The following is a 10,589-nucleotide window of genomic DNA, read 5'->3' as shown; positions in this document are numbered from 1 at the left end:
AGTGTGCTGAGAGGAACTGAAGGCAGCGGGGGAGAGCCAGACCCTAGGAAGGGTCGGAACCAGAATCCAGGGATCAGGCTTTCACAGTCCTACCATCCCAAAAAGTCAGGTTTCCTATCATCCAAACACCATGTTCAAGTTCCAAACTCTAGGGCTCAGGAGTCTCCTCATATGCCAGAAAGGAAGTGTTGACGGCTCAGTGGCCCGATTCTCACCCAGGCAGGAGGCCCAAGGGTGAGTCCCAGCAAATAGACCTCCTACACAGCCGCCACCTGTCTGGTAAAAGAGGCTTGCATGTAGCCATGATCCTAAATAGTTCTCCAAACCACCCCAAACTCCCCGCTATTGGGTCAATGCCATGAAGGCTCCTTAGCAGACCTCAGTGGAGCTGAAAGACTAGAAGGAGTGACCTGATGATCTACTCGCAACAATTGGTCAATGAAAACCCTAGGGATCAAAGTGATTCCATCCACCACCAAACGTGAGAGAGACGCCAACCAGGCAGCATTTCCTTCTGGAGAGCGTGGGGTTGCCATGAGTCGGAACCGCATCAACCGCAGCTAGCGACCTTGACGGAGAAAGAGCAATCCCACTTAAATCACATACAGGAGGGAGGCAAGTCTCATGGTTATCTGAAAAAGGGAACAGGATGACAGATTGGTCAAGGGGAAAAAAAAAACCTAAATCAACTAACAGATGCTTACAAACACACATCCTGCTTTTGCTCAAACCTGGAACCACCTATTTTATCTCCAGCCAATTCTACCAACTGGCAACCAACCCTTGGCATCCACTCCCCTCTTCTTCCTGGCCCTCACCGCATCTTGCTTTGTTTTGTCGTGTCCATGTGCTTGTGCACATTTTGTTTCCCTACCAGACTGCCATCGTTTGGGGGCCAACATCTTTCCATCCCATTACCTTCCACCACACCTAGCACAGTAAATCAGAAACTAGGAGCCTACACACCGCTGTTGTTCCCCAAATCATATTTCCCCCAAAGCACAAAATGTCTGATTTCAAGAAGATGTATATCCAGGAAGTAATGTGAAGGGTAGAAAGCCACGAATTATTATATCCACTAAATGTGCACTGTAAACGCTCCTTCATTTTAGGATTTTGTGACCCGTGGGATTTATCTTCATTTCCTAGTGCTGCTAAAACATAAACATCGCAAGTGTGGCTTTAAAGAACAGAAATGTTAGCTATTAGCCTCTCCCTGTCTCGAGGAAAGAAGAGTGATGGAGATCACAATTAGTCTGAAGGACTCACGGACCCTACATGAGTCTCCATGACCCTGCGACCAGAAAGAAGAGCTAGATGGCTCCCGGCTAGAGCTACCAGCAGCTCTGAAAGGGATCCCAGTAAGAGGTCCTGTACAGAATGGGAGAAAATTGTGGAACAAAACTCAGATTCATAGAAAACCAGGCTTACTGGTCCGTGGAGACTAGTGGAAATGAACTCACTCCACATATATCTCCAAAGTAAGCCAAACAATAGGCTGCGAGGGGAACAGGAGGACTAGAGGTGTGCACATTTTAGAATAATCAACCATTTGAGATTAAAAAGGAAGCATTTAGCCAAGGCAGAGCTCAGAAGGGTTAGGAAAGAAAGACGAGAGGAAACACCTGGAGGAAGTAGTCGCAGTGAGACAGGGTGCTGTGAGGATTGCAATCAATGAGATGAAAGAAAACCTGTATGAATGATTGATCGGAAAACAGATTTGCTCTGTACTCCACCCAATTCAAAATAAAAGGTTTTAAAAATAATAAAAAGAGAAATGTATTTTCTCACCGTTTTAGAGACTAAAAGTCCAACACAATAAGGATCTAGATGGTTGATTTCTTCTGGGGCCTCTCTCCTAGTCCTGTTATTTGCCAGTGATCCTGAAGGAGCAGTACAGTGGGGTATGCTATTGCAAGGCCAGCAGTTCAACCCCACCAGTCACTCCAAGGGAGAAAGATGAGGCTGTCTAGTTCAGTGAAGATTTGGGGGGATTTTGATGGCTTATAGAAAATCCTCCCATGTCATCTGTCTTGCCCTGTGTGACCCTGTTACTATATCTAAGCTGTTCTTTTTATAACACCAAAATGATCAAATTTAGAACCTACCCTACGTGAGGTGACCTAATTAACATAATAAAGCCTGATTTCCAAACAGGATTATAACCATAGGTGTAAGGGATAGCATTCCCAGCCCTAACCAGAACCAAATGGACCCGCTCCCTAGAAGTACATGCTATTGTACATGCTAAACCCAGAGGTTGGGGCGACGGACTGGCATGTCACGCCCACACGGAAGCAAACCAAGAAGACAAAAGAGAAAGGGACAGTCCCCATATCAGACCCCATATCAGCACACCAAGCCCGGGGACGACGTCCCTGTGTGGAACTGTTAAGGCACAGAGAGGACTGTAGGGCTGCCATGTTGTCCACTTACTGGAGCACTCTTTGACAGAGGACCATACTGGGGACATGCAGCTGGAAGGAAGTGTGGTATGAAGCCGCCCTGCAGCGGGGCAAATCAAGAAGGGAACATACCAGATCAGTAACGGGAGCAAAGCCAAGCCATAAAGCCCCTACAGAGCCCCCAAAACAGACTTCAGGCTAGGAGGGGCAGTTCCCAGGACACCCCAGGACCAGTGGGGAGACAGTCATAAAGGTCAGCAGACAGACCTGGAATTATGCATTTGTTGTTGTTGTTGTTGCTGTTTCCTTCCTTTTCTTTTTCCAAATGGTCTGTTTTCTATTTGTTTGGTTTGTACTATTATTGGCATGCCTTCTTACATAAGACAGGCATGGGAAGCAAGCTCGAGGAGAAAGCAAGGGGACCAATGGTTCCCGGGGAACTTGGGGGAAGAAGGGGGTGGGAGAAGGGTGCGTTGGTCAAACAACGCCATCGAACAGATTACAAGGATCTACATTAACCTCCTCCCTGGGGGACCGACAGCGGAGAAGTCTGTGAAAGGAGACTTCGGACGGTGTGAGATAGGACAAAATAATCAAAATTTATAAATTATCAAGGGTTCATAGAGAAGTGGGGAGCAGGGAGGGAGCGGAAAAAATGAAGAGCTGATATCAAGGGCTCAACTAGTAGAAAGCAAATGTTTTGAGAATGGTGAGGGAAACAAATGTACAAAAGTGCTTGACACAATGAATGCATGCGTGGATTGGGATAAAAGTTGTACAAGCCCCCAATAAAATGATTTAATTATTTTTTTAAAGCCATAGGAGGGGAACAACTAGGGAATAAAAATCAATAATGAGGAGGATATAGAGGTTCTGGGGGAGCTGGCGCAACAGCAATCTAGCTGAGAGGAGGTACTATGAGGCAGAAGTAGAGCAAGAATGAGGGTGGGACAGAAGGAGGGTAAAGGGAAACAGGAATAATCTAGGAGCAAAGCTTTGGGTAGAGGTATAAGGATAGGGGTGTCTGTATGTAATTACTAATAAAATTAGAGGTATTGGCCTCTGTGTGTGTGTGTGTGTGTATTGATATGGCAATACACTGAGGTAGTGGACGGACTTCGAGCCTCTGCTCATACCCTCCCTCAATACAAGAACACTATGTTCTAACAAATTGGCAATCTGAGATGCTCACCCTCCCAGCACAATTGCTGAAGACAAAATGGGTACATAAGCAAACGTGGTGAAGAAGGCAGATGGTGCCCAGCTATTAAAAGATACAGCATCTGGAGTCTTAAAGGCTTGAAGTGAAACAAGCAGCCATCCAGCAGAGAAACAAACCCACATGAAAGAAGCACACCAGCCTGTGTGATCATGTGGTGTCATCAGGAGCAGGTAACAGGCATCAGAAGACCCTTCATAATCAAACAAACAAAACCATATGGTTGAGAATGAGGGGGGTCAGGGCAGAGCTCCAAAGCCCATCTGTACACAGTGGAATATCCCCCCACAGAGGGGTCACAGAGAAGGGATGAGTCAACCTGTGTGCAGTAAAGCACCAATGAAACACACAATATCCCTCTGGATCCTTGAGGCTTCCTCACCCCCTACCATGACCCCAGTGCTGCCTCTCACTTCTGACTAGACCAGCGCTTGTACACAGATGTAGATAAGAGGTAAGCGTTCACGACACATGCAACCCAGGAGCAGGAATGAGAAGAGCAATACCAGATGGGTAGGGAGAAGGTAGGGAAAGGAGGGAAAGAAGGGGGAACCGATCATCACAATAAACACACAACCACAAACCACCCCCTCTCGGGGGAAGAACAACAGAAACCATGGGGGAACGGAGACAGTGGTTGGTGTGAGATATAAAAACAATGATAATTTATAATCTATCAAAGGGGGGGCTGATACCAAGGGCTCAATAGAAAGTAATTGTCTGGAAAAGAATGATGGCAACATATGTACAAATATGCCTGATATAATTGATGTATGGATTATAATAAGCATCACAAGAGTCTTCAATAAAATGATCCCCCAAAAAAAGGGTGGGGTGGGGAACAGCATTCCAATGCATATTGTAGGAAAACACAATTCAATGCTTAACAAAATCTCCAGTAGATAAGGAGTCCTTCATGTTCACAAAAGGTCACAATATCTATATATAGTATATGCATGTGGTAAACTACATGTAAGAAAAAATTAACATTTTAATCATTTAAGTGTAAAAAATCAATGCTATTAATAGCTTTCACCCTATTGTGCAGCCTTCGCTACTAACTGGTTCCAAACCTCTCTTCCCACACCCCCGCCCCAAATAGCTCAGTACCCTGTTAGCAATTTCTTCCATGTTGTCTTACCTCCAGAAACCGCCAATAAACTTTGGCCTCTCTGCATCTGTTACATTCTAGATGTTTCATATAAGTGGAATGATAGGATATTTGTTCCTTATGGCTGAATTACTTTACTTAACATAATGCGTTCAAAGTTCATCCACATTGGAGCCTATATCAGAACTACATTTTTCTTTGTTCAATCGTATAGCTATAGCCAATTGTATTTCTCCGTGCATCTGCGGGTGGACACTCGGGTGGTTCCCAACGTGTGGCTGTGGTGAAAGAGGCTGCAAGGAATATGACTTAAGTACCTTATATTTTGAGATCTGCTACTCAGTGATCTGTCTTGGAAGAAGCATGGTCAGAATGCTCCTTAGAGGTGAGGACACCAGGGGTTCTTCTCATGTACTTTAGGCAGGTTCTCAGAAGGGACCAGCACCTGGAAAAGACAGCAGGCTTGGTAAAGGGTCAGCAGAGGAGGGCTCCCCATGAGAGGAGTCCCCACTGGGCTGCAGCAGTGAGCTCCGACATAGCACTCATTGTGAGGTGCACAATGGCGACTCAAGGGCTTTGTTCTGTGGTCTGTAGGGCCTGAGTCGGACCAGACCCCTGCCACCTAACGACAACCCTCTAGTGACCCGTGCTTAAGATTTGAGTGCACACAATGATATTACAGGGATATACCAAAGGGGTAGACACATCACATAAAATCCCAACAAAACAGTACACAACTTCACCGGGACTCAGCATTTAATGAAGTGTTACGTCTATGCAGCATGGTACTCATTTTCCGTGACTTACCTGATACCACCCAGAAGTAGTTGCCAAGAGGGGCAGATTTTTCTGGCGTAGGGGAAAATGCAGTAACCCTATTTGTAGCTGATCTGGTGGCACCGTGCGTTAGGCTGTTAACTGCAAGATCCGCAGTCTATTCACCAGCCATTCTGAGAAAGACTAACGAGGCTGTCTGCTCCCGTCGAGATTTATAACCTTGGAAACCCTATATTGGATTACTATGAGTCAGAATCAATTTGATAGCTGTGAGTTTGGGTTGGTTTTGTTGTTGTTCTCATTTTATTGCTATTGCTATCTTTCCTGATGGAGCAGTTTCTTCCATTTTTTCCTGTCTCCTTTTTTTAAATATAGAGGGAAGATGGAGAATGAGCTATTGACCTAGTCGAAGGATAAAGGGAAAATACAATCTCAGTTCTCCCTTTTCCAAAACCCTGTCAATCACCAAAAGTTAAGGAAAAATCATTTTATTTTCTGCACAGCCAAGTCCCAATTCCCAGTGGTGATGGGACAAGACTGCCCTTGGGGTTCATAGCACCAAGTTCTAATCCCATCCTGCTGCTGAGCAGACCTGGGAACAAGTCAGCCCTCCTCTTACAGGGCTCCCCCTTAGTCCAATGCTGGCAGCAGCTGCCCCCCTCCAAGGGCTTGGGAGGATAAAATTAGATCATAGTTGCAAAAGTACTGGGCTTAATTGTGTCCCTTGGTGCCTGTGAACAGAGACTTGGTGCCACCACAGTGGTTAAAGGCAAAGCTGATAGCTGACATGTCAGCCATTCAAACTCAGCAGCCATTCTATGGGAGAAAACGGGGACCCCGTGCTTCTGCAGACATTACAGCCTTGAAAAGTCTACGAGACAGTTTTCCTCTGTGCCCTCGACTCTCTGAGTCCGAATCGACTCAATGTCAATGCGTTGGTACCTGTGAACGTGGCCGTGTTTGGATATCGGATTTTTGAAGATGCTATCAGTAAAGTTAACATGAAATGATCTGGGAAAAGGATGGGTCCTGTATGAGAGGTGTCTTTAGAAATGAGGAGAAGAGACACACAGGGAAGACAGGCCTATGCAAAGGAGCTATGCTACACCATAAACCAGGGTACACCTGGGAGGTCCAGATGATGGTAGAAACAAGGAAGGATGGTCCCCTAGAGTACTCCTCGCCTGACATTCTGAATGAAACCTCCTGGCCTCCAGAGTTGTGAAAGAATCCATTTCTGTTTTTATAAGTCACCCACTTTAGGGTACTTTGTGATGGGACCCATCTGCGTGTGTGTGTGTGTGTGTGTGTGTGTTGCAAGCAATGCCACTGGTATTTCAAATACGACTCGTGTCACCCATTGTAGGCAGGTTTCAGTGGACCTTCCAGAACAAGACAGACAAGAACGAAAGGCCTGCTGGAAATGAGTCCGTGAATCACAGCACAGCATTGTCAGAGACCATGCTGGAAGATGAAGCCCTCAAAGACAGTTGCCACAGAATGGACCAAAGAGATCGGGGAGACCTGGACACAGGCCACGTTTCCTTCTGTTGCGCATGGGTTGCAGGGAGTCAAGAAGGCGGCCGGGTGGGGCAGTGGGCTACTTGCTGGACTGCTGACCACAAGGCAGCACTTTGAACTCACCAGCGGCTCTGAGAGAGAAATCTGAGACGGTCGGCTCCAGCGAAGTTCACAGCCTGGGAAACTCCAAGGCCACGGTTCTACTCTCTCTGGCAGGCTTGACACAAGTTAGGTACCACCTCAATGTCAGTGGCGTCTATCTGTCTGTTTGTTTATTGTCTGTTTATGAATAGAGGGCTGACTCAATGGCAACTAACAGCAACAGGAAATTTTGTCAAGGCTTCTTAATCTGAGATCTCTGGACCCCGTCGACCTTGACCTCAAGACTGGAATGAATCCCTGATATTATATAAATAAAATTGGTTGGGCGCATATGCTTTCTTTCCGGAGAAGAGGGTCTGTAGCTTTCATCGGGTTTTCAAAGGAGTCTGTGACCTAAATTACTATCCTGTTCCTCTTCACTCTGTAACTAATTACCAAGTGTTTATTGAGCCCTGCTCATCATGGACTCTGTCATTAGTGATGCAGCCAGCCTCAGCTTCTCATCTATCCTTGAGCAGTGGAGAAGGTTGCCAGGGTTTATATTGGTTTGGGTTTCACTTTATAACAGAGATGGGATGCGGCTCATGCACCAAGAGACGCCCGTGAAGCCATTACCTCATCTCTGGGGGAACCTAAACCCAGGACCCCCGTCTCCCGCACTCTGCCAGCATGTGTGGAGCAGCCAGGGGAGCTTTGTTGTGCCTGTTCTAAATCAGTGACGTGTTTTCCACTTCAGCAACACCTAGCATATGGCATGTGCACTGATGCTTATGAAAACAGTGATTCATTCTTAATCCTTAAAAAAAAAAAAATTGACCCTATGTGGCTTTGGCTCTCCTCCCTGAATGCCCTTCTGTTCTCTGAAATATCTGTGTAGGACCTGCCTCTGCCTCATCAAGATTGCACCTTCCTCCCCCAAGAGGAAGGTATTGTTTATATCTCCACAGGGAAAGAGGGACCAGACTTCGACCCAGTGCTCCAAGATGTGAATGCAACATGCTTTCGTGCAGTACAGAACTAGTGGAGAGGGATGAGGGGCCGGCCCCAATCCCAACTACTATGTGGACACCTGACCTTCCCCCACAGAAGAATATATTTCAAAGGACGGCATGGATTCTGCAGCTCCGGGAGAGGGACATGTCTGATCAGACACACGGGAGCAGATGAAGGCGGAGGAGGAGAGAGTGGACCACATTCTGACCCACCAGGCCTTGAGGATGATGTTCCCGATTAGAGCAGCCAGTCCACAGAGAGGACCACATGGCCGGCCCCACAAGGAGACATGACATCCCTAACTGACTCATAGCCCTACAGGGGACAACATGGAGACACAGTATGGAAATTGCGCCCCATCTGATCCCGCCACACCGAAGCAAAACACTAAGGGGGAGCAACAGAACAGCAAGGGAACAGAGCAGCGAGGTCCCCAGGAAATGCTAAAGGTGGACTTTGGGGCCAGGGCGTGGTGCCCCAACAGACTGGCCTGGAAAACACTCCTAAAGGCCAACAAACAGTCCTTGAACTAACTATAAGCTTTTCTTTCTTGTTGTGTTTTCTTTTGTTCTTTTGTCATTGGTTTTTGTTGCTATTGTTTTGTTGTATATTGTTGCTTGGTTTTGCTCTGTCTTGTTTTTGTGCATGTTATTATCTCCACAGGTCTGTCTAAATAAGATAGGCTGGATGAACTATCTGGAGGCGAAAACAACGGGACTGACAGTTCCAGTAGGACAGGTGGGGGGGGGGGATGGGGGGTAGTGGTGTTAACAAACCCAGGGACAAGGGAGCAACAAGTGATCCAAATCTGTGGTGAGGTGGGTGTAGGAGGCCTGGTATGGAGTGATCAAGAGTAATGTAACCAAGAGGAATTACTGAAACCCAGATGAATACCAAGCATGGTAGTGGGACAAGAGGAAAGTCAAAGAAAGGAAACAGAGAAAAGAGCTAGGAGGCAAAGGGCATTTATAGAGGTCTAAATAAAGGCATGCACATATGCAAATATATTCATATTTGAGGATGAGGAAATACATCTATGTGCATATATTTATAAGTTTAGTATTAAGATAGCAGAAGGACATTGGGCCTCCACTCAAGTACTCCCTCAATGCAAGAATCCTTTCTTCTATTAAATTGGCATTCTATCAGGCTCACCTTCCAGACAACCGCTGAAGACAAAGCAAGTAAATAAGTAAATATGGTGAGGAAAGCTGATGGTGCCCGGCTATCAAAAGATATAGCATCTGGGTCTTAAAAGCTTGAAGGTAAACAAGCGGCCACCTAGCTCAGAAACAACAAAGCCCATATGGAAGAAGCGCACCAGCCTGTGTGATCATGAGGTGCCAAAGGGATCAGTTATCAGGCATCAAAGAGCAAAAAAATCACATCATTGTGTGTTCCCCTCCCTGATTTGATTGCTAAAGACAAATGGGTGCATCAGCAAATGTGGTGAAGAAAGCTGATGGTGCCCGGCTATCAAAAGATATAGTGTCTGGGATATTAAAGGCTTGAAGATAAACAAACAGTCATCTAGCTCAGAAGCAACAAAGCCCACATAGAAGAAGTACACTAGCCTGTGCAATCACGAGGTGTCGAAGGGATCAGGCATCATCAGAACAAAAATATCATAGGGAATGAGGTGGGCAGTGCAGAGTGGAGACCCAAAGCCCATTTGTAGGCCACTGGAGATCCCCTCACAGAAGGGTAGCGGGGAGGAGACGAGCTAGTCCGGGTGCGACGGAGCAATGATGAAGCATACAACTTTCCTCTAGTTCCTAAATGCTTCTTCCCCACCCCTCACGCCCACTATCATGATCCCAATTCTACCTTACAAATCTGGCTAGACCAGAGGATGTACACTGGTACAGATAGGAACTGTAACACAGGGAATCCATGGCAGATGATCCCTTCAGGACCAGTGTGTGAGTGGTGATACTGGGAGGGTGGGTTCAAATGGGGGAACTGATTACAAGGATCTACAAGTGACCTCCTCCCTGAGGGACAGACAACAGAAAAGTGGATGAAAGGAGACGTCGGACAGGGCAAGATATGACAAAATAATAATTTATAAATTATCAAGGGTTCATGAGGGAGGGAGGAGTGGGGAGGGAGGGGAAAAAACGAGGACCTGATGGCAGGGGCTTAGGTGGAGAGCAAATGTTTTGAGAATGATGAGGGCAATGAATGCACAAATGTGGTTTACACAATTGATGTATGTATGGATTGTGATAAGAGTTATATGAGCTCCTAATAAAATGATTAAAAGATTGCCCCTTCCTGCTCCTTCACCTTTGCTCTTCCTTACACTTATCCACAGTCTCACGTGGAGCTCTCACCTGTCCAGCCTCCGCCCACTGTGCTGTGAAGGTCCCTCTCTCTCCTCTCCTGTGCCTGACCCAACCACACAGTCCTCCCACACTGGGTCTATTGGATGGTTCATCCTCCTCTCTTACCCTCATCT

This window comes from Tenrec ecaudatus, chromosome 1 (genome assembly GCF_050624435.1).
Source record: "Tenrec ecaudatus isolate mTenEca1 chromosome 1, mTenEca1.hap1, whole genome shotgun sequence".
Classification (NCBI taxonomy): Eukaryota; Metazoa; Chordata; class Mammalia; order Afrosoricida; family Tenrecidae; genus Tenrec; species Tenrec ecaudatus.
The sequence above is the reverse complement of the archived record's forward strand: the minus strand, read 5'-3'. Positions refer to the sequence as shown.